The sequence below is a fragment of the Pan paniscus genome, chromosome 6 (assembly GCF_029289425.2).
Source record: "Pan paniscus chromosome 6, NHGRI_mPanPan1-v2.0_pri, whole genome shotgun sequence".
Lineage (NCBI taxonomy): Eukaryota > Metazoa > Chordata > Mammalia > Primates > Hominidae > Pan > Pan paniscus.
Window position 1 is genome coordinate 186,226,485 of NC_073255.2, and position 25,456 is coordinate 186,251,940.

At 42.1% G+C, this 25,456-nt stretch overlaps 1 protein-coding gene and 1 non-coding gene across 2 annotated transcripts in view; both read right to left on the bottom strand.

The window, feature by feature from the left end:
- Positions 1-25,456, bottom strand: part of LOC103786425 (zinc finger protein 746) — a 134,864-nt gene that overhangs the window by 90,871 nt on the left and 18,537 nt on the right. The window lies entirely within an intron of this gene.
- Positions 21,442-21,513, bottom strand: TRNAC-GCA (transfer RNA cysteine (anticodon GCA)). The gene has a single exon. It is a non-coding gene; the product is annotated as a tRNA-Cys (tRNA).

Sequence of the window (25,456 nt, forward strand, 5' to 3'; positions counted from 1 at the left end):
TTGTATGTTCCTGTTTTCCTAAATATATTATCAAAGTTATTTTAAATTCTATGATATCTAGATCACTTGCTTCGACTGTCTGTTTTTCTTTTGGTTTTGTTCATATTTCTCTGACTGTTGATATACCTAGTAATCTTTATTGAATGCCAGACATTGTGTATTAAAAGAATAAAGGCTCTCAATAAAATTATTGTCTACTAGACAAAATTCACCCTCCTCCTCCTCCTCTTCCTGCTTTTCCTGCTCCCTCCTCCTCCTCCTTCTTCTGCTTCTGCTTCTTCTTTTTTGAAAGAAGATAGAGTGGAGGGCTGATGATTTTAAACCAATAAGGAAATGAGTGGTCTTTTCTGCTAAGAAAAATGAAAATGTAATTTTGGTAATGTTCCTTCTATCTGTGACTTGTCCCACTTTTTGAGTGTTGCCCTACCAGGTTTGCAATAAAAAACCTGGCAGGTCTTTGTCTTCTCAACCGAGAAATCCACTCTTGTTTTTAGAGAGTTTGGGCTTATATTTCTGGATTCTTCCTTCATGGAGCTTCACAACTCAGCAATTTTCTTGAGGAGTGAAACCAGCTATGTATTTAAGGACTCTAAAGTCTCCATTTTTATGCTCCAGCATTGTACATCTGTTCAAAAGCTCCCTTGGTGTTCCTATTTCCTGACACATGTATGCTGGTGCCAACATTGGGAGCTCAGCCTCTAGCTGGGCTTAGAATTGGCAAGTGTCCCAGAGAAACAGTGGCTGCAGATCCTCAGTGTCAATTCACTACTTTCTTCAGGGCTTTCACTCTCTCCTGGTGTGTTCTTTCCCCTTTCTCTACCCCAGGAATTTTCATCTTCTTAGTACCATGAAATGGTTACAAATTCTCTTCTTTTTCCCAGAGATTTTCCTTAATTTTATAACCTCTTGCCCCACATAGTTTTAGAATTCTGAAAATGTCTAGAGGTAAAAAACAGCTATATGTTTAATGTCCCCCAAGTCTACAGTCTTGTCACAGCAACCCTGAGTGACCAACAAAAGTTTCATTGGGTTCCCAGTACCTCAGCAGCAGCCCTATGCTTGGACCTAAGGCAGATTATCAGCCTGCACCCAAGACTGGAAAATGTTCTCAGGTAAAATGTGACTGCAGTGCATCAACTCACTTACAAAAGGTTCTCTCCTCTCTGGAATTTTAGTTCTTCTAGTCCTTGCTGCTTCTGCAACTCTCTGATGCTTTTAAAATGTGAATTGCCTTTTTTAAACTGGATTTTCTAGCTTTCTTTGGCATGACACAAACTCCTTCATCCTACCTGAAAGAAAATTATACAAATGTGGTTTTAAGAATTATTTTGGGTAGAAACAGGAGAGCAACAAGTGAAAATGTCTGATGATAAAACTGAATTCCTTAGCTCCTATTTCCTTTTTTATTTTTAGGAAAGGAGAAGGATTATTTCTAAGTGAATACAGGAGGGCAAAGAGATGGAAAGCCTGATAGGACACCACCAAGTGGCTAGTGATTAGCTGAACTTTTCCCCCAGGAAGAGATTTGGTTCTTAACTATAAGTTTGGATGAATAGGCATCAAAATATCAACATTTGTTTAGCTTGTGGCATTATAGGTAATTTTACTTTTTTCTTGATGCTTATTTGTGTTTCCTAAGTTTTTAATCTTTGTAATATGTAATTTTACATATTGTTAAATCCTGTGAGGCACATTAGAGAGATTCAAAGAAGTTATATTATTAGTATTTACATTGAAAATATATTTCCTTGATAATCCAAATAATAAATTATTGCCCCAAGAATAAAACACTCCAGGGCAAAACCCCTTTGGGGGGCAACCCCCTTTGGGTCCCCTCCCATCGTATGGGAGCTGTTTTCACCCTATTAAATCTTGCAACTGCACACTCTTCTGGTCCGAGTTTGCTATGGCTTGAGCTGAGCTTTCACTCGCCATCCACCGCTGCTGTTTGCCACCATCGCAGACCTGCCACTGACTTCCACCCCTCTGGATCTGGCAGGGTATCCATTGCGTTCCTGATCCAGCGAGGCGCCCATTGCCACTCCTGACTGGGCTAAAGGCTCGCCATTGTTCCTTCACGCCTAAGTGCCCAGGTTCATCCTAATTGAGCTGAACACTACTCGCTGGGTTCCACGTTCTCTTCCGTGACCCATGGCTTCTAATAGAGCTATAACACTCACCACATGGCCCAGGGTTCCATTCCTTGGAATCTGTGAGGCCAAGAACCCCAGGTCAGAGAACAAAAGGCTTGCTGCCATCTTGGGAGCAGCCTGCCCCATCTTGGGAGCTCTAAGAACAAAGACCCACCGGTAACATTTGGTGGCCTGTATGGGGATTTGCCAAAGCGGTGAGTAATATCAGACCACTTTTGCTTGCTATTCTATCCTATCCTTCCTTAGAATTGGAGGAAAATGGCAGGCACCTGTCAGCTGGTTAAAAACGATTAGCATGGCCACCAGACTAAAGACTCAGGTGTGAGGCTTCCTGGGAAAAGGCTTTCTAACAACCTCCAACCCTTCTGGGTTGGGAACACTGGTCTGCCTGGAACCAGCTTCTGTTTTCACAATTTTCCTGGGGAAGCCAAGGGTTGACTAGAGGCAGAAAGCTGTCGTCCTGAACTCCTGCATTGGCCGATCGAGATCATGGTGCAGCCAGAAGTCTCTACTCAACAGTTGCCCATGCATGGGCCCCTACCTCTCCTTCTGACCCATACCTCCTGGGTCCTGACCATGACTTTCTTGAAAGTGTAGCCCCAAAATTCTCCTTACCTCTGATTCTACTTCCTCCGATCCCTGCCTCCTAGATACTAATGCTTCAGACTTCACTTCTTCTCCCAAGTATTAGAGCAGGTTGTATCTCCAAAGGGATCTAAGGAAGCTCTACACTGTGTCCTTAGGCACCTAGGCTATGAACCCAGGGAGTCTTGTCCCAATTTAGGCATACAGCTCTTGACATGGGCAGTTATGTGGGACCCATTCCCCACCACCCTTTCCAGGGCCTTAGAACTGACAACCCAGTACTTTAACAACTGGAACTGGATCTACAACAACATAATAGATCAGGATGAAAATGAATTGAGTAAATTAAAGGGAGTTGCATATTCCTATAGTGGCAAATGGGGGCAACGAGCCAATGTCCTTCCACTGTGTTTCCAAAATCCATCTACAAAGACAGAGAGGAGAGACAGAGAGGAGAGAAAGAGAGAGGAAAGAGAAGAGAGAGACAGAGAGGAGAGCGACAAAGAAACAGAGAGGGAGTCAAAGAGAGAAAGTCAAAGAGAGAGACAGAAAGTCAAGGAGAGAAAGAAAGAGAAAAATAGAAGTAGTAAAGAAAAAAAACAGTGTACCCTATTCCGTTAAAAGCCAGGGTAAATTTAAAACCTATAGTTAATAATTGAAGGTCTTCTCGGTGACCCTATAACACTCCGATACCACCTCGTTGTCAGTGCAAACAAGGGCATAGCTCGAAAGCACTGAGGCCACTGACAACCCATAGCCTTCCTATCAAATGTCCTTAACCCAGTAACCCATGGATGGGCTAAATGCATTCAGTCCGTAGCGGCAACTGCTTTGTTAAAAGTAGAAAAATAACCTTTAGAGGAAACCTCATTGTGAGCACACCTCACCAGTTCAGAGCTATCCTAAGTCAAAAAAAGCAAAAAGGTAGCTTACTAACTCAAAAATCTTAAAGCATGGGGCTACTCTGTTAGAAAAAGGTGATTTAACACTAACCACTGAAAATTCCCTTAACCCAGCAGATTTCCTAACAGGGGATTTAAATCTTAATTACCATACAAAGGTCCAACCAGAACTAGGAGGAACTCCCTTCAGGACAGGACATAGATGGTTTCTCCCAGGTGACTGAGAAAAAAATCACAATGGGTATTCAGTAATTGACAGGGAGATGCTTGTGGAAGCAGAGTTAGGAGAATTGCCCAATAATTGGTCTGTGCAAGCTGTTTGCACTCAGCCTAGCCTTAAAGTACTTACAGAATAAAAAAAAACTCTCTCAATCCTGACTCAAAAGTTTACCTACACCCTCTCTGAAATGAATTGTTGTTTATGGGAATGCATCTTGATGGGGCAGCTGGGTTGTTACAAAATACTCAGGAACCCAGCCCAGCTCTAGGACTCACCCCTGAGCACACAGGCAATGCTGGGCACGCTGGTAAAGGATCACTAGAATCCAGCAGCCCGGACCCCTTTCTTTGTAGTCAAGAAAGGCAGGAAAACGGGTGCAGACTGCTACATCGGTGAGCGTAACTAATCTGATAAGCAGAGGCCCATGGGTGGTTACGTACCTTGGAAAGGAATAAGCATTAGGACCATAGAGGACACTGTAGGACTAATGCTCATCAGAAAATGACTAGGGGTGCTGGCATCCCTATGTTCTTTTTTCAGATAGGAAACTTCCCCCCAAAGGAAAAACGCCCGTAAGATGCATTCTGGAGAACTTGGCCCAGTCAGAGTGCATGTACCTTTTTCCCTCTCAGACTTGAGGAAAATTAAAATAGACTTAGGTAAATTCTCAGATAACCCTGATGGCTATATTGATGTTTTACAAGGGTTAAGACAATCCTTTGATCTGACATGGAGAGATATAATGTTACTGCTAGATCAGTCACTAACCCCAAATGAGAAAAGTGCCCCCAAAACTGCAGCCCGAGAGTTTGGCGATCTCTGGTATCTCAGTCAGGTCGAGGATAAGATGACAACACAGGAAAGAACAATTCCCTACAGGCCAGCAGGCAGTTCCCAGTGTAGACCCTCATTGGGATGCAGAATCAGAACACGGAGATTGGTGCCACAGACATTTGCTAACTTGCATGCTAGAAGGACTAAGGAAAACTAGGAAGAAGACTATGAATTACTCAGTGATGTCCACTATAACACAGGGAAAGGATGAAAATCCTACTGCCTTTCTGGAGAGACTAAGGGAGGCATTGAGGAAGCATACCTCTCTGTCACCTGACTCTATTGAATGCCAACTAATCTTAAAGGATAAATTTATCAGTCAGTCAGTTGCAGACATTAGAAAAAAACTTTAAAAGTCTGCCTTAGGCCCAGAGCAAAACTTAGAAACCCTATTGAACTTGGCAACCTCGGTTTTTTATAATAGAGATCAGGAGGAGCAGGTGGAACAGGACAAACGGGATAAAAAGAAGGCCACTGCTTTAGTCATGGCCCTCAGGCAAGCGGACTTTGGAGACTCTGGAACAGGGAAAGCCTGGGCAAATCGAATGCCTAATAGGGCTTGCTTCCAGTGCAGTTTGCAAGGACACTTTAAAAAAGATTGTCAGAATAGAAATAAGCCGCCCCCTCGTCCATGCCCCTTATGTCAAGGGAATCACTGGAAGGTCCACTGCCCCAGGGGACAAAGGTCCTCTGAGTCAGAAGCCACTAACCAGATGATCCAGCAGCAGGACTGAGGGTGCCCGGGGCAATGGCGCCAGCCCATGCCATCACCCTCACAGAGCCCCGGGTATGCTTGACCATTGAGGGCCAGGAGGTTAACTGTCTCCTGGACACTGGTGTGGCCTTCTTAGTCTTACTCTCCTGTCCCGGACAACTGTCTTCCAGATCTGTCACTATCTGAGGGGTCCTAGGACAAGCAGTCACTAGATACTTCTCCCAGCCCCTAAGTTGTGACTGGGGAACTTTACTCTTTTCACATGACTTTCTGATTATGCCTGAAAGCCCCACTCCTTTGTTAGGGAGAAACATTCTAGCAAAAACAGGGGCCATTATACACCTGAACATAGGAGAAGGAAAAAGGGTAAATATATATACAGACTCTAAGTATGTTTACCTAGTCTTCCATGCCCACGCAGCAATATGGAGAGAAAGGGAATTCCTAACTTCCAAGGTAATACCTATCAAACATCAGGAAGCCATTAAGAGATTATTATTGGCTGTACAGAAACCTAAAGAGGTGGCAGTCTTATACTGCCGGGGTCATCAGAAAGGAAAGGAAAGGGAAATAGAAGGGAACCACCAAGCGGATATTGAAAATAAAGAGCTGCAAGGCGGGACCTTCCATTAGAAATGCTTATAGAAGGACCCCTACTATGGGGTAATCCCCTCCAGGAAACCAAGCCCCAGTACTCAGCAGAAGAAACAGAATGGGGAACCTCACAAGGACAAAGTTTCCTCCCCTCATGATGGCTACCCACCAAAGAAGGAAAAATACTTTTGCCTGCAGCTAACCAATGGAAATTACTTAAAACCCTTCATCAGACCTTTCACTTAGGCATTGATAGCACCCATTGGATGGCCAAATCATGATTTACTGGACCAGGACTTTTCAAAACTGTCAAGCAGATAGTCAGGGCCTGTGAAGTGTGCCAAAGAAATAATCCCCTGCACTTCAGGCCATATATTTCGATCCCTGTATCTTTAACTTCCTTGTTAGGTTTGTCTCTTCCAGAATTGAAGCTGTAAAACTACAAATCGTTCTTCAAATGGAGCCCCAGATGCAGTCCATGACTAAGATCTACTGCGGACCCCTGGACCTGCCCGCTAGCCCATGCTTTGATGTTGATGACATTGAAGGCACCCCTCACAAGGAAATCCCAACTGCACAACCCCTACTACGCCCCAATTCAGCAGGAAGCAGTTAAGAGCTGTTGTTGGCCAACGTCCCCAACAGCACTTGGGTTTTCCTGTTGAGAGGGGGTACTGAGAGACAGGACTAGCTGGATTTCCCGGGCCGACTAAGAATTCCTAAGCCTAGCTGGGGAGTGTGACTGCATCTACCTTTAAACACGGGGCTTGTAACTCAGCTCACACCCGACCAATCAGGTAGTAAAGAGAGCTCACTAAAATACAAATTAGGCTAAAAGCAGGAGGTAAAGAAATAGTCATATCATGTATCACCTGAGAGCACAGGGGGAGGGACAATGATTGGGATATGAACCAAGGCAGTCGAGCAGGGAGCGGCAACCCCCTTTGGGTCCCCTCCCTTATATGGGAGATCTGTTTTCACTCTATTAAATCTTGCAACTGCACACTCTTCAGGTCCGTGTTTGTTATGGCTCAAGCTGAGCTTTCACTCGCCATCCACCACTGCTATTTGCCGCCGTCCCAGACCCGCCGTTGACTTCCACCCTTCTGGATCCAGCAGGGTGTCCATTGCACTCCTGATCCAGCGAGGTGCCCATTGCCGCTCCTGATTGGGCTAAAGGCTCGCCATTGTTCCTGCACAGGTAAGTGCCCGGCTTTGACCTAGTTGAGCTGAACACTAGTCGGTGGCTTCCACGGTTCTCTTCTGTGACCCACAGCTTCTAATAGAGCTATAACACTCACCACATGGCCCAAGCTTCTATTCCTTGGAATCCGTGAGGCCAAGAACCTTAGGTCAGAGAACAAAAGGTTTGCTGCCATCTTGGGAGCCACTTGCCCCATCTTGGGAGCCACCCGCCACCATCTTGGGAGCTCTAAGAATAAGGACCCTCCTGTAACACTGGTTCCAATCCAAGATCTACCTGGTCTAATTTCGAGACAAAAACTCTTTCTCTGAAGGAGAATTGCCACTTGCTGAATAAGGCATTGATTTGCACCAAGAATTTGCAATCCTCCCTGGTGATTGTCCTGTCCTGGCTTGTCACAGGCCCCTTTCAGTATCCTGAGTGGCCATAGACACTGAACACTGAGATCTATTGGGTATTAGAGTCAAATGGCAGAAGTGACCCAGCTAGAGTCTTCCCCTGTTCTTGGCCCCACTTAATTCTGGCACGCAAAGGCTCCAATTTCTCCATATCCTCTCCAAAACCTATAAATGGGCTGAGAAAGTACAAACAAATGTAGTGTAGGCAATTTCCCCCCACTCCACCAAAGCAAAGAGGCTTATCAAATACTATGCCTCTCTCTTAGTGTTAATGATGGCTGTGGGAAGGGTTAGGGCAATGTTTACCAATTCATCATTCACATGAGAGGAGTAACCTGACAATCCCCAAACCACTAAGATACCCAGAAACCTCACTGAGGTGTCAGGTACTTGTTATTTTATGCAATTTTTCTCCCATTCCCTTGCACTCTTGTGACTTATCAGGGCATCTAGACTACTTTATATTTGGTATTCTCTGGGTCCTAGAAGAATACTATCAACATGTGGGCACACTGTGGTGTCCTATGGGATAATGGCTAAGTTCCCTGTGGACCAAATTGTGGCACTAAGCTAGAGTCAATGTAACTCAGGGGCAAGACAGTGAAGATGCACCTAAAAAACAAAAACAAATTGCTTCTAATGCCTTCTGCTGACTAGTATTGAGACAATATACATTAAATCAATATTTAATTTGGCAGACAGAATTGGGATTACCACACAACTATTCATTATAAACCATCCCCATTCTCTAAGGCCCATCTATTTTCACCACTAAGTGGTAGACACAAATTGACAGGTGTTTGAAATATCCATCCTTGCAACTTTCAACTCTTTAATGGTAGCTCCCGTTTCTGAGACTTCTTCAGGAATGTGGCATGGATTTTCTTTTTCAATTTTTTTATTGTGGTAAATTACATTTACCATTTTAACTGTAAGTTCAGTGATATTAAATATGTTCATAATGCTATGCAACCACAACTATCCATCTCCAAAACTCTTTTCATATTGTAAAACTGAAACCCTATATCCATTAAATAATAACTTCTCATTTCCTCCTCCTCTGAACCCCTAGCAACCACCATTCTACTTTGTTTCTATGACTTTGACTACTCTAAGCAGCTCACGTATGTGGAATAATAAAGTATTTGTATTTTTGTGACTGTTGTATTTTACTTAGCATAATGTCCTTGAGGTTCATCCATGTTGTAGCATATGTCAGAATTTCCATCTTTTTAAAGGCTGAGTAGTATTCCATTGTATGTATTTACTACATTTTGCTTATCCATTCATCCATCAACGGACAGTTGGGTTGCTTCCACATATTAGCTATTGTAACTAATGATGCTATAAACATGAGTGTACAAACATCTCTTCAAGACGCTGCTTTCAATTCTTTTGGGTATTACTCAGAAATGAATTGCTTGATCATATAGTAATTCAATTTTTAATTATTATAGGAACCATCATACTGTTTTCCACAGTGGCTTTACCATTTTACATTCCCAAAGACGGTACACAAAGCCTCCAATTTCTCCATATCCTCTCCAACACTTGTTATTTTCTGTTTTTGTAATAGTAGCCATCTTAACGGGTGTGAGGTGGTATTTCATGGTGATATTTCATGCATTTCTCTAATGATTACTGATGTTGAGTGTCTTCATGTGATTATTGGCCATCTGTATATCTGTTTTGTAGAAATATCTATTCAAGTCCTGTGTCTATTTTTTAATTGGGTTGTTTTGTTGTTGAGCTTTAGGAGCTATCTACATACTCTAGATATTAATCCCTTACCAGACTTATAATTTGCAAATATTTTATTTTATCCCATTCTGTGAGTTGACTTTTTACTCTATGGATAGGTGTTTTGTTTTGTTTTGAGATGGAGTCTTGTTCTTGTTGCCCAGGCTGGAGTGCAATGGCACAATCCTGGCTCACTGCAACCTCTGCTTCCCAGATTTAAGTGATTCTCCTGCCTCAGCCTCCCAAGTATCTGGGATTACAGGCACTTGCCACCAAGCCCGGCTAATTTTTGTATTTTTAGTAGAGATGGGGTTTCGCCACATTGACCAGGCTGGTCTCGAACTCCTGACCTCATGATTCGCCTGTCTCAGCCTCCCAAAGTGCTGGGATTACAGGCATGAGCCACCGCGCCCAGCCTGGATAGTGTCTTTTGATGCACACAATTTCAAATTTTTCATGCAGTTCAAATTTGTCTATTTCTTTTGTTGTCTGTGCCTTTGTTATCATATCCAAGAAATCACTGCCAAATCTAATGTTGTAAAGTTTTTGTCCCATATGTGCTTCTAAGAGTTGTATTCTTTTAGTTTTACATTTAGGTCTTTAATCCATTTTGAGCTAATTTTTGTATATGATGTAATAATGAAGTTAATAACTTCTAGGATATCTATTCTATTCCATTGGTCTATATGTCTATCTTTTTGCCATTACCACAATTTTTGATTATTGTAGAATTGCAGCAAGTTTTGTCATGAAGTATGAATCCTCCAACTTTGTTCTTTTTCAAGATCATTATAGCTATTTGGGGTCCCTTGAGATTTCATAGGAACTTTAGGACACATTTTTCTATTTGTGAAAAACAAAAGCTTTTGGGATTTTGATGGGATTTTTGGTGATTTTAATCTACAGATAATTGCATTGTATCTGTAGATTTTTGGGGGTAGTATTAACATCTTAACAATATTAAGTCTTCCAATCTATAAACATGGGGTGAGTGTTTCCATTTACTTACGTCATCTTTAACTACTTTCAGCAAAGTTTTTGTAGTTGTTTTTTCTAAAATTCTAAAACTTCCAAGGCCATGTCTTTTGCCACCTTGGTTAATTCCTATTTTATTCTTTTTGAAACTATTATAAATGGAATTGTTTTCATAATTTCCTTTCCAGATTGCTCATTGTTAGTGTATAGAAACGCAAGTGATTATTGTATGTTGGCTTTGTATCCTGCTATTTTGCTGAATTCATTTATTAGTTCTAACAGTTTTTTGTGGAATCTTTAGGATTTTCTACATATAGATCATACCATCTTTAAGCAGAGATAATTTTATTTCTTCTTTTCCAACTTGGATGCCTTTTATTCCTTTTCCATGACTAATTGCTCTGGCTAGGACTTCCAGGACTATGTTGAATAGAAGTGGTGAAAGTGAGCATTCTTTTCTTATTGCTGATCTTAGAGGAAAAGCTTTCAGTCTTTTAACATTGAATATGATGTTTGCTGTGGGTTTTTCACATATGGCTTTTATTGTGCTGAAGTAGTTTCCTTCTATTCCTAGTTTGTTGAGTGTTTTTTAAATCATGAAAGGATGCTGAATTTTGTCAAATGCTTTTTCTGCATTAATCAAGATGATCACATGCGTTTTTTTCCTTCATTCTGTTAATATGATATAATGATTGATTTTCATATGTTAAACCATCCTTGCATTCCAAAAATAAATCCCCCTTTGTCACTTTGTCACGGTGTATAATCCTTTTAATAGGCTGCTGAATGTAATTTGCTAGTATTTTGTTGAGGATATTTGCATTAATGTTCATAAGGCATATTGTATGTAGATTTCTTTTCTCATAGTGTCTTTGTCTGGCTTTCCTAACAAGGGCCACACTATTCTACCTGGAGATAGTATCAGATTTCACAGGGTAAGGGCTCAGTCTCATGAGACTGACCCCACTTCATATGCTAATGGAAAGTCCCAGATTGCGACCTGTGCTTCCGACTGCCAGCTATAAATCAGGATTCAATAATTTGCTAGGATGGCTAACAGAGATCAGATAAATGCTTTACTTACGTTTTCCCATTTATTATAAAGGATACAACTCAGGAACAGCCAAATAGAAGAGATGCAAAGGGCTAGATATAGGCATGAGCTTCCATGCCCTCTCCAGATGTGCCATCCTCCAGGCACTTACAGGTGTTCAGCAATCCAGAAGCTCTCTGAACTCTGTCCTTTGGGGGTTTTATGTAGGCTTCATTACATAGGCATGATTGATTAAATCATTGGCCATTGGTTACCAACTCAACCTTCAACCCCTCTCCCCTTTCTGGAGGTCAGGGGGTGGGGCTGACAGTTCCCACTCTCAAATGACATAATTGGTCCCCTGGCAATCAACCCCCAGAATGAGGCTATCCGTGAGCCCCAAACAACCAGTCATCTTATTAGCATACAAAAAGACACACATTACTTCAGAGATTCCAAGGGTTTTAGGAGCTTTATGCCAGGAAGGGGAAAAGTGGACCAAGTATGTATTTTTAATTTTGTAACAGTCCTTATAAGAAGAGAAAAAGACTACAGCTCACTCTCTCTGCCAGGTAAGGATACAGCAAGAAAGTGTCCCTCTGTAAGCCAAGAGAGGGCCCACATCAAGAACTGAATTGGGCAGCACCTTTGTTACTAGAAAAAGATCCCAATCCAGACCCCAAGAAATGGTTTTTGGCTCTCACACAAGAAAGAATTCAGGGTAAGTCCACAGAGTAAAGTGAAAGTGAGTTTCTCAGAGAAGGAAGAAACAAAACAAAAGAATGGCTACTCCATAGGCAGAGCAACCCCAAGGGCTGCTGGTTGGTTATTTTTATGGTTATTTCTTGATTATATGCTAAACAAGGGGTGAATTATTCATGAGTTTTCCAAAAGAGGGGTGGGCAATTCCCAGAACTAAGGGTTTCTCCCATTTTTAAACAATATAGGGTAACTTCCAGACATGGCCATAGCATTTGTAAACTGTGATGGTGCTAGTGGGAGTGTCTTTTAACATGCTGATGCATTATAATAAGCACATAATGAGCAGTGAGGACCACCAGAGGTCACTTTCATTACTATCTTGGTTTTGGCAGGTTTTGGCTGGCTTCTTCACTGCATTCTGTTTTATCAGCAGGGTCTTTGTGACCTGTATCTTGTGTTGACCTCCTCTCTCTCATCCTGTGATAAGAATTCCCAGGAATGCAGCCCAGCAGTTCTCAGTCTCATTTTACCCAGCCCCTATTCAAGAATCACTCTGGTTTGAACTCCTCTGACATATTTCCCCCTCTCCCTTTTATAAGGGAACCTTTAATTTTAGGGGTTGCAGAGGGATGAAGCTCTATATTCTATAGCTTCTTCAAGCTGAATCGGGGTGGTGATACTTCTTTCTTTTAGGTCTCTTGTATTCAGAGTAGGGAGGAATTCAGTCAGAAAACATCAGTATGGTGAAGGTCATTCATAACTCTGAATCCCAACAAAAGATGGTATCTGGAAGCTTAATAAGTGTTCAATTTAAGAAAACATTGACTAAGGTTATCTTGCATTCTTACACGAAGAGTAAAGCAGTAATATAAGTCAATAAGAAGACTTTTCATGAACTGGAAAATTGTTGGAACCACGCTGATATAAGGTTGCTAGCCAATTCTAATACATGCCCAGAATAAGAATACTTATCCAGATTTTTACATTACCCATCCCTCTTGTTTCCTCTGAGCAGCAGCCAGAGATCACTGATTGGTTCACAGGGGATAAGCAGGGTCAGTCTTAATTGCAGAAAAAAACTCAAAAACAATAGATGAGACTAGAATCTAATAAGAGGTGTACCATAGTTTTTGAAACATAGTTTTTCTCTATCTAGTCCCCATTTTTATTTTTAAAAAATCATGGCAAGACTGATTCATTTACAAAATAAGCTTTAGTCTTATTATACTTGGGCTGATTATTTGCATAAAGAACAGCAAGAATAATTATTTGCCATATATGCTCCTTTTAAATTGACTTTGGTGGAACTTTGTTCTATCAAAAAAAAAGAAAAGAAAATCTCTTATTAGACTTTTTAAAGCCATGAGCACAACCATGGGTTTGTGTCTGCAAGTACCTGCATGAGTTGGGTAAATTCTCCTTCTCTTGAGGTACCAAAATAACTTGGGGGCTACTGAGCCTGTCAGAAATTGACATTCTTTACTTACTACAGGTCAGGAAACTTGTACAGGGATTTCATATGCAAAGTATGAGACCAGTTTTCCCAAGGGGCTTTTACTGGCTCTATAAGCCAACTTTGATTCCTTAAAGCAGTATGTTTGTATCTGAAAGCATGCCATTCCAGTCAAAGCCTCATAAAATAACCAGTGTCTCCAATTGTGTCCAGTTATAAAAGAAAACAGATTCTTATAACCCTTACGTAAAATACTACATTGTCATACACTGAAGGTTTTAACATGAAGCTTTACCTATCTAACTTAAAACAACATTTTAACCCTCTAAACTAGGCAAAACAACAATGACAACAACAACCCACATTCCTATGCCTTATTATAATCTTTTACCAAAAACACATTTTACTTTCCTTATACACCTTGCATGTAAAACTATTTCTCCAGTAGTCTTAATTATATATGTTACAATATTTACTCTTAGCAACTTTTATTTTTGGTGAGAAACCTGTTAAGTAAGCAATTTTCATTATGTACCAGGTGTGGAGCCCAGGACACCAGACAGAAGTGCAGGAAAAATCTGACTCTTTCCATCCCATAGTGGGCATAGCCAACTCCACATGTCCCCAGGCCTTAGCTAGAATCTAATGGGTCCAAAGCAGGAAGTTGAACAATTATCAAAAGTCAAAGAAGTAGTTTATGTAGCTTAGTAAACACAGTATATGACCTGCCTAATCTAGACCAAATATCTAAATTTTGAAGACATTTTAATTTTACCAATAATTTTTAAAACTCTTTATTTCTTAAAGGTTACTAAAGTCACGTGAACTACAAGGCATTACATTTTCTATTTTTCTGACAAGATATTTGATTTAAGTGCTTATTATTTTTAAGTCAATTAATCAGAGCTCTTTCATATTTTTAATAGTAAAACATCACATACAACACATAAATACATAGACAGACAGACAGAAGCAGATCTGGTACTGTTTCAAAGCTTTTCTTTCCTATTTTCATGCTGAATTCTGGGTCCCCAAAAAGAGGGAAGTGCTACAGGACCAGAAAGTGCAATGCTTTTACTATGCATTTTACTTCCAGTCCATTCCCCTGAAGCTGGTGGGCAACGCAAAGCCAATCAGCCCATCTCCTGTAGGACTTTTACCTCTCTGGGGGTGGGGGTGGGAATGTTTTCATACTTTCTAGGTGGCCAAAAGTATGCTCCCCTGATCCAAACATGCAAAGAGCCAAGTATCCCCCCATAACTGCCATTATCCATCTCTAAAAGTATATTTTCTACCTAGCTATTACATACTAAAACTAAAAGCTCTCTCATAGTGCTAAGCAATTTCTGATACCCCCAAAAGTAAAAAAATGCGAGGTAGCACAATGCAAAACAGAACGGAGCTTTAGATTTTGAGAGGCATCTATGCACTTTCAATTTCTGGGGTTCCAGGAGGAAACTAGAGGTTTTTCCAAAAACAGGGACTGTGGCACCTCCTCTGTTTTTCCCAAGAGTCCCAGGCTGTTAGAAATTATCTTAGTTCCCTTCATATGAGCATCAAGAGTGGCAAGATGACAAAATGGAGAAAAATAATTCAGTGTACTCAGAAAAAAAAAACCTTTTTTCAGAAAAACAAGATCCAAGAAGAGAACATAAATGCCTCTTAAATATATGTATAGCTTGGATATCTGTTTTTAATTAAGCTGACTTTTAACCAAATCTCTTATTCCCAGACTCCATCCGGGACAAAGAGCCAATATTTCTGGCTTTTCAATTTTACTAAAGGTAACCTCTGAGGTGAAACCAATAAGCCTAACTAAGGTACATAAGTTATACCTTAAGTTATACCATAAGTTATGACTTAACCATGGTATAAAAGATATTTTGTAAGAAGTGGTAAGCAGTTTTTACAAGATCTAGAATCTCCAAAGGTAGCTCAGAGAAAAGAAAATTCAAGATAGGAAGTTAGAAGTTGTTCACACAGGGGAAAATAATCAATAAATGGCAAAAATCACACACGTAGGCCGGGTGTGGTAGCTCACGCCTGTAATCCTGACACTTTGGGACGCCAAGGCGGGCAGATCACCTGAGGTCGGGAGTTCAAGACCAGCCTGACCGACATGGAGAAACCCCATCTCTACTAAAAATACAAAATTAGCCAGGCATGGTGGCACATGCCTGTAATCCCAGCTTCTCGGGAGGCTGAGGTGGGAGAATCACTTGAACCCAGGAGGCGGAGGTTGCAGTGAGTCAAGATCGCCCCATTGCACTCCAGCCTGGGCAACAAGAGCAAAACTCAATCTCAAAAAAAAAAAAAAAAAATCACACATATGTCAAACCAGAAATGACTCATTCCCTAAGCTGGGAGTTGAACCTGGGATACCATTGTAAAAAGACAAAGCCTTAGCTACTGAGCTATAGCATTCGGTTGTTTCTAGTGTACTTCCCAGAAGGAGCCTAGAGCAGCCAATCTTGAGCTTGCAAAGGTTTTTTACTGTTCAAGATAATTTTTAGGGCTATGACATGAACCCCCAAAGTCCCATCCTCCAGTTAGTGGAAGTCAAAAGAAAGTACTTCCACATAGTCACAGGGTCAAGCTCCCAAGGACATAAAACAAAACAAGAGGAAAATCTCATCCAGTTTTTGTTTCAGGGACCTGCAGCAAAGTTTGTAACTGACCAGTTTGCTAGGTTGGCTTGAACAGTGGGCTTGGGTCCTACACCCACATTTTATCCTTTGGTATCCCTTTTTATGATAGAACAACACAGAAAAATTCATAGCACGAAGTACACCAGATTTGCTACAGCCTAAGAATAGCTTCACAAACCCTTTTTCCCATTAGTCAAAATCTTGCAGAGAAGACAGTGACTTTTATCATTCTTTCAGCTGGTTTACATAGAAAGAGAGAGGCCAGAAGTCTGATTCATAAGAAATTCTTGCCCTATTGCCAGCATGCTAGGTTTCTGGGTTCCCTTTCTCTAAGCGGCTCTGATGGCCTTGCTTGTTGCACCATAGCTATGGGGGTTAAGCCACATTACAAAGGAACCATAGGCAAAAAGCCTCTCAATTTTGCAAGACACTGCCCAACTGGCTGCATAGGGAAACCAAATTAACATTTTCCTTTCCAGCTGGAGCAAAATATGTGTGACAAAACAGACACTAGCCACCCTGCTCAGTGCCCAAAATCGACCTAGCAAGGCTCAAACTTGCCCCCATTGGTCCATGTTGTCTTTGATCCACTCAAAGTGGAGTGGAATGATCTCTTACTAGGAGTTTCAACGTGGGTCTCTGGGCAAGATGGAACAGCAGACAGTCGCCCTGAGTGAAAGAAAAGATAGAAAAGGGAAAGGTGAAACAGAGAGAGGGAGGAAAGGGAAAGGAAGAAAGTGCTGCTTGCAGTGAGGCAGGGGAGGTGAGGAGCTCAGGAAGGCTAGAGAAAGACCCACTCATCGCAGCTATACTGAATCAAAAGTTCAGGAAGCTGCTTATCAGTCATGAAGGAATCTTTTCCAGTAGTTCCATCAGCTCTCAAGTTTCCCCCTTTCAGGAGAAAAAAGCTCCCCATGTCTCGTGATCCTGCATGTGCTCAGTCCTGTCACCCACAGCTGTCAGCAAAGAGTGCAAGGTGAATTAATCCAAAGAGAATAGCAATTAACATCCTGTAGAGCCAAATCCATTCTTTATTTTTGAGACAGGGTCTCACTCTGTCACCCAGGATGGACTGCAAGTGGTGCAACTACATCTTACTGCAGCCTCAACTTCTCAAGCTCAGATAATTCTCCCACCTCAGCCTCCCAAGTAGCTGAGACCACAGGCATGCACCACCACACCTGGCTAACATTTTTTTTGGTAGAGATGGGGTTTCACTATCTTTCCCGGGCTGGTCTCAAGCTCCTGGTCTCAAGAAATCCGCCTACCTCACCCTCCCAAAGTGCTGGTATTACAGGTATGAGCCACCATGCCCAGCCTAAATTCATTCTCAACCAAGAGGGGCCTTACCAAGGGGGACCATATAGGGTATCTTCCAACATTGCCATGGCATTTGTAAACTGTCATGGTGCTGGTGGGAGTGTCTTTTAGCATGCTAATGCATGATTAACATACAGTAAGCAGTGAGGACCACCAAAGTTCACTTTCATCACCATTTTGGTTTTGGTGGGTTTTGGCCAGCTTCTTGACTACATCCTGTTCTATCAGCAGGGTCTTTATGACCTATATCTTCTGTTGACCTCCTATCTCATCTTGTGACTAAGAATGCCCAGCCTCCTGGGATTGCAGCTCAGCAGGTCTCAGCCTCATTTTACCCAGCCCTTATTCAAGATGGAGTCACTCTGGTTTGAATGCCTCCAACACCTTGATCTTGAACTTCCCACCCATCACAACTGTGAGGAATAAATAAAGTCCTATCGTTTAAGCCACTCATTCTATGGGATTTTTGTTACAGCAGTCTGAAGGAAGACACAAGGACTCCCTCAAGTTTACCCAAGATCCTCTTTATTCCAGGAAAATTAAGTCTGGGAATGAACTCAGTTTAGGCAATTTGGTCAGAGGCAAAGATGCTCCACCTTGTTGGCTCTTGTCCAACCTCTATTCACCATACCTGGGATTATCTACAAGTAGGATTCTAGTGGCAGGACCAGGATGAGGGGGACTCCAGGTAACCATGCAGGTTGCCCCTTTTTCTTTTTTTCATTTCTAAGGACTTGTTGACCTAGAGAAATAAGCTGAGTCACAAAATATAATATTAAGTTTACTTGAGCCAAAGCGAGCACAGCTGTCCGGGAAATGCTTCCAAGTTGCCTTGGGATATGCTCCATTAGGCCTTTGTAATAAGCAGGTGTTTTGTTTCTTTTTTTTGAGACGGAGTTTCGTTCTTGTTGCCCAGGCTGGAGTGCAATGGTGCAATCTCAGCTCACCACAACCTCCGCCTCCCGGGTTCAAGTGATTCTCCTGCCTCAGTCTCCCGAGTAGCTGGGATGACAGGCATATGCCAACATGCCCGGATAATTTTGTATTTTAGTTGAGATGGGTTTTCTCCATGTTGGTCAGGCTGGTCTCGAACCCCCACTCTCAGGTGATCTGCCCGCCTCGGCCTCCCAAAGTGCTGGGATTTCAGGCGTGAGCCACCGAACAAGCAGGTTTTTAAAGGTGAAGGAAATAAGGAGTGGGCTGATAAAAAAAAATTGACAGGAATTCTCATTGGTTTACAGAAATAACATTGATTAGTGATTGGCTATACATTGTTGAACTACTGGATATGAGTTAGGGTGTCCAGCCTATGGCATTGTTAGGTTAACTCATGGCTGGTTCGCATCAGTCAATCTAGAACCCACATAGTAAGTGGCTTCAAATGCTGGCATTATAAGCATGAGCCACTGTACCTAGCCAATGCAAGCTTTTTTAAAATAGCAACATTCATCCATTCATGAGGGCAGAGGCCTCATGACCTAAACACCTCCCATTAGGCCCCAACTCCCACACTGTTGCATTGGGGATTAAGTTTCCAGTACATGAATTTTGGGAGACACATGCAGACCATTGGAAATACCAAGAGATTTAGCCGCCCTACTCCACAGTGCTTCATGCAGTTCTACAGTAGCTTAGTACACCAAAACCAAAGTGCCCCCATGGGCACTTCATTCCAAGTGACTCGTGATATTCAGATCACCTATTTTGTTACTGTGTATCAATGACTGTCAGGTTCTAATTCCTGAATAACTAGCCAGATGCTCACTGCTTTTGGTCCCAATAAAAGCAGGTATCCAGTGTCATATTCCTCTTACTTTCTTCACCCCACTCCTAGTACTAGTTTTCATACTCTCAGCATTCTGTCTCAAAAATAGAAACTGGCAATGGCTACTTGAATCAAATAAGTCAATTATTGGCAGGATGTCGGGAAAAAATCTCACAGCACTAAAAGAAGCCTAGAGATCTACACTCAGAAAATGCCTAGGACTAAAAGGCAGCCAAGGGGTCAGAATAATTTACCCCCACACAACGTCCTGGTTAGGGAGCTGATAGTACCCCCACTGAAAGCTGGCTGCAGCCACCAGCCCCGCTGCCAATGACAGAGCTCCGCATTCCCTGGAGTGCGTTCCAAACTCTTCCTGCTTCCATGTACCTCATTCCACATTCCAAGCCTCACATGTACATGTGACTGGGCAGGCTTAGGGCACTTCTAGGGCCTATGGGAAGAAAAACATCTGGTGCTTTTGGCTTTTGAAGTGTAGTTAGGTCCTGGTTTCTACTCAGAGTCACATATAGATTTGGATTTGCCCCAAACATAGAAAAGAATTTCAAATGTTGGGGGTGTAAAAAAGACAACTACAAATACCTTCCACAAGCAACATAAGTGGGACTGAACCTATGCCAGAATAAAAAATCGTGGAAATTGCTTGAGGCTGCCAGAGCCTGGGGTGGTTTTCTGGCAAAGGCCTCATCTGCTTCTTGTCTCTCTCTTTGCAGGAAGATGCAGTCTAGCTAGAATGCTAACTCCAAGCCTGAGTAAGAATGACAGGAAGTCCACAGAGTGGAATAATATTAGCAATAAGAAGAAATGAACTACCAAGCCACAAAAAAGACATAGAAAGACCTTAAATGCTTATTGTTAAGTGAAAGAAGCCAATCCCAAAAGGCCACATAGTGTATAATTCCAACTCTAAATACTCTGGAAAAGGCAGAAGACAGAGATAGTGAAAAGGTCAGTGGTTGCCGGGGGTTTGTAGGGAGGGAGAGATGAACAGGCAGGGCATGGGGTGGGGGGGTTTCAGGGCAGGGAAGCACTTCTGTATGATACTGTAATAGTGGATACAAGATGTTATGCATTTGTCAAAACCCATAAAACTGTGCAGTGCAAAGAGTGAACCGTGATGTAAACTATAGATGTCAGGTAATGATAATGTATCAATATTCATTCCTTAATTTTAACAAATGTACCACACTAATCCAAGATGTTAATGAAGGGGAAATGGGTGGAGGGAACTGTCTGTACTTTATGCTTTCTGTACTTTCTGTACCTTTTTCTGTAAACCTAAAACTGCTCTGAAAAATAAAATCTTAATTAAAAAAATGACAGCAGGTTGGGGCTACCTGGATTATGAATCAAAGACCATGTGATCTGTATTCAAATGATTGACCTATGAGCCATTGTTGTTCTCTGACAACCACCTTTTCACCCAGTAGTGATATTCAGAACTCTCACACAGTAAGTCACCAACGTTTTTGTGGTCTTCCATGAAACCTAGGAGGTCTCCATGGCAGACAGACACACCTTTCCTACCAGTCTCCTTCCCACCCTCTCCGTCCTCTGCCCACCAGGCAGCTGTCTGCGCCTGTGGCTCTCAGTCCCCTGCAGAGGACATCAGCTTTGATAATCAGGCCAGTTTGGGTGAAATGTCCTTTAGAACCATCCAGCATAGTTTTCCCCGAAATGTCCCTGTCAGAATCATCTAGTGTGTGCTGGGTGGGAGGAGGCAGGAGGAAGAGTGGAGGTACGCGTTGTTTTTAAAACAAAATATCCAGTGCTCTCCTCAGACCTACACATCGGAGCCTCGTGCTGAGGTCCAGGTACACTGTGCAGGAGCAGCGCCCAGGTGGTTCTGGTGCCGTCAGTGCAGTCTGGTGCAGTCATTCAGCCTGCTCCCCCGACTTCCTGCCTATGCTTCTCCCTTGGAAAGATAAACAGTAAACGAGAGCTCCCAAAGCACAAATGGCCACCCTGGGTCATGATGAAAGCCTCCCACAGCCACTTCCTGAGCCAGATTACCTTGGAGCCTCCTTCGCTCCTTTTCCTTCCTCTTCCCCTACCAGTCCACAAGCCACTTGGGTGAAATTAGCCACCTGAAAAACTCACCTAATACGCGGTCTGATGGTGACTTGGGTGGACTCAGAATAGTCGAGTTCATAGAGTATCCTGAAGCAGAAAGAAAACCAGCAGGGGGCACCCGGATTTGAACCGGGGACCTCTTGATCTGCAGTCAAATGCTCTACCCCTGAGCTACACCCCCATGGGCCACATAGCTTTCCAGCCGGCATTGTTTCATGGTGTTGCAATGCTCGGGTGTCCTACAGTGTACAGATATCCTTGTTCATTCCCACTGAGCCCGCGAGGATCTGCTGGCTGCATCCCTCACACCCACGCCTTCTGCCCTCATTTCCCCTAGGGGCTGTTTCCCCCCGGTAGGATGATTCCTCCGCAGGCTCTTGCAGTCGCCGCCTTTTCTTTCTTCTGTGTGAAATCAGTTATCGCTCGCCCATCTGCTTTTTGTCCTGTGGGTTTATACTTTTTTAAAAATTACTTTCTTTTTATTAGGAAAATATTCTTATTTTAAAAAGTTGCATAGTTAAGTAAAATCTTCACATAAACAAAATAAAATAGAGTAAAATAAAATGATACAACACTACCGTATTTTAGTAGGAAAAAAAGTTTTAGAAAAAAACTCTAACCATAACTCAAATTCCACGACCTCAAATCTAATACACGCACTGTTATACATAGTTTTAAAAAATTATCAGATTCAATCCAGGATGGTCACAATTACTAAGAATTGTTTTGTTTTGTTTTTATTTTTCATTTTTAATTGCATTTTTATTATTTTATTTTTATTTACTTCCTTTACTTGTAACATTTCCCCCCTCAAGAAGGATAGTTCAAAATGTATAGTTTTCTCGTTTTTAAATTATGTAATTTTGGCTGGGTGTGGTGGTTTACGCCTGTAATTCCAGCATTTTGGGAGGCCGAGGCGGGTGGATCATCTGAGGTCAGGAGTTCGAGACCAGCCTGGCCAAAATGGTGAAACCCCGTCTGTACTAAAAATACAAAAAAGTAGCCGGGAGTGGTGGCCGGCGCCTGTAATCCCAACTACTCGGGAGGCTGAGGCAAGAGAATCACTTGCACCCGGAGGGCAGAGGTTGCAGTGAGCTAAGATCACGCCACTGCACTCCAGCCTGGGAGACAGAGGAAGACGCCATCTCAAAAATAAATAAATAAATAAATAAATTCTTCCTTTACTGTTTGTGTGTTAGTTAAAAAAAAAAAAAAAGTTTAAGGCCTGGTAGACATATCCTTTTGGCTGTCAGGGCCCTCGAACCATGTCATTTCAAAATAAAATAATGTCATGATGCTTTGATGAGATGAGAATTGAATAATAAAGTTGTGTTACTGACACTGTACTGTTAGGAAATGCTTTTTGAGGGCTGAAGAAAAATAACCTCCGACTTAGAATTCTGAACCCAGGTAAACCGACAGCCAAACGTGCGGGAGAAATAAAGCCGTTCGGGATGCACACCACCTAGGCGCGTGTATTAGAGCGGAGCCTCCCTGAAGGAGCAGCCAGGGAGAGCGAAGGGGAAGCCGGGGACACCCCGCGCCGCCGCAGCCTCCCCTGGCCCCGGCGCAAGGGGCCCTCGGTCACTAAGTCCTTCCTCGCGAAGCCCGCAGGCATCTCCAGCCGCGCGCAGTCCTGGGCGCTCCCGCCGCCGCCCACCGAGGCACAGGCACCTTCTCCGTGAGCCGGGCTCCAGGCACCGCCACTCAGCTCTGCGACGGCCGGCCCCGTGCGGCCCCAGCCCGCCCTCGCCTCCGCACCCTGGGGAGCCACCTGTCCACTTCGGAGCCGCTGTCACAGCGCCCACCAGCTCCGGCGCTGGGATTACAGGCGTGAGCCACCGCGCCCATCCCCCCATCACTTGTTATTCCCTCGCTCAGTTTTCGTAACAGTCCTTATTAGGTCTGCATTAGAGTAATGCCGATTTTTGTTAATGATCCTCACCCTCCCTAGGATGGAGGCCCCATGAAGGCAGACACTTCATTGTCTTGTTCTATGTGCTGGGTGCTTACTCACCAATTAAAAGTATTTGTTGAATAAATGGATGAATAAACAGTAAAGAAAGAAAGAGATAAATATGTAGATAAATTTAAACATAAATGTTATGTATAAAAATGATAAATAACTACAGTTTCTTGGGGTTTAAAAACATGTGGTGGTGAAGGGGTGTAGTATTCCAGGTAATAATACAACAAATATGAGAGTTCTGAGAGAAGTTAAAATACTCCAAATTCCCTATCTTAGTTTACAAGTGAGAAAATATATTCTTAGAAAAATTGGGCTGGGTGAGGTGGCTCACGCCTGTAATCCCAGCACTTTGGGAGGCCGAGGCCGGTGGATCACCTGAGGTCAGGAGTTCTAAACCAGCCTGACCAACATGGAGAAACCCCATCTCTACTAAAAATACAAAATTAGCTGGGCGTGGTGGTGCATGCCTGTAATCCCAGCTGCTCGGGAGGCTGAGGTAGGAGAATCACTTGAACCCGGGAGGCAGAGGTTGCGATGAGCTGAGATCAGGTCATTGCACTCCAGCCTGGGCAATGAGAGCGAAACTCTCTAAAAAGCGAAACTCTAAAAAAAGAAAGAAAGAAGAAAGGAAGGAAGGAAGAAAGAAAAAGGAAAGAAAGAAAGAAGAAAGAAAGGTTAAGTATACACATTAAAAAGTACTGGGCAACCACTAAAAAAATAAAATAAAATAAAATAAAAATACATAACTTACAAACCAGTAGGGATGGGAGTAGATTTTTCTTCAAGTAATCCAAAACAAAATAGAAAGAAGGATGAAGAAGAAGGTATAGAAGGTAGAAGGAAAAAAGAAGAAAATGAAAAAGGCAAAATGATAGGAACAAGTTTAAATCTATTAGTAATCACAAAAAAAGATGAATTAAACTCAACTATATCCACGGCTAGACATTCATAAGAGATTTTCTCAAAACATAAAAATAAAGGTTAAAAATAAAGTAACTGAAAATGACTGACCAAGAAAAGGTATCAGAATATTTATATGAGAAATAAAAATTTATAGCAAAAAAAATCATTAATGGAAACAGAGATTTTACATTATAATAAAAGAAAAAAAATCCTTCAAGGTATAACAATCATGCCAAGTCTTGAACTATCTAAAGCAAAATTGACAAAATTATGCCAAAACATTAGAAATCCCCAATCAGAGATTTATATACAACTCTGTCAGAAACAGATCAAATAGGTGAAAATATAAGTAAGGCTAAAGGATATTTTTAAAAATAATCAAATTACCAAGAATATATATGTATAAATACGTTAAAATCTCTCTTGCCCTCTCTAGAGGACAAGAAAGATGAGAGAGAGAGAACTACAATCAACAAATACAGCAAATATACTGTTAAAGCACTCACAGAATATTTACAAAAACTGAGCAAATACTAAGACAGAAAATAAGTCTTTAAAAAATTCTGCCAGGCACAGTAGTGCAACCCTGTAATCAATCTCAGCACTTTGGGAGGCCACGGCAGGAGGATCACTCGACTCCAGGAGTTTGAGACCAGCCTGGGCAACATGGCAAGACCCACAACAAAAACACAAAAACTAGCTGGGCTTGGTGGCACGTACCTGTAGTCCCAGCTACTTGGGAGGCTGAAGAGGGAGGATCACTTGAGCCTAGGAGTTCCAGGCTGCAGTGAGCCGTGCTTGCACCCTGCCTGGGCAGCAGAGTAATACCCTATCTCAAAAAAAAAAAAAAAAAAAATCTAAGGAATCACAATTGTATGACCACAATGCAGAAACATCAGGAAACTCTAATAATACAAAAATGCCACATATGTTCAGAAACACACTACCAAAAAATGACAATATAAACACAACAAAATACTGTATATGAAAGATTTCTTTAATGCAGCATTCAAATAGATATGTTTGAAGATGAAAGAATATTAATGAGCTGATCATTCAATATAAGATTATAAAAAAATAACAATAAAGCCTAAAAATACTAGGAAGGAAACTTAGAAGATAACAAGGAGAAAAAAAGATACAAATCAAGATACAAACCAACAGAGAAGGACAAATCCAAGAGTTAAGTTATTGAAACAAATCATAAATTAGACAAAGCTCGGGCAAAACTGCTCAAGAAAAAGACAGAACA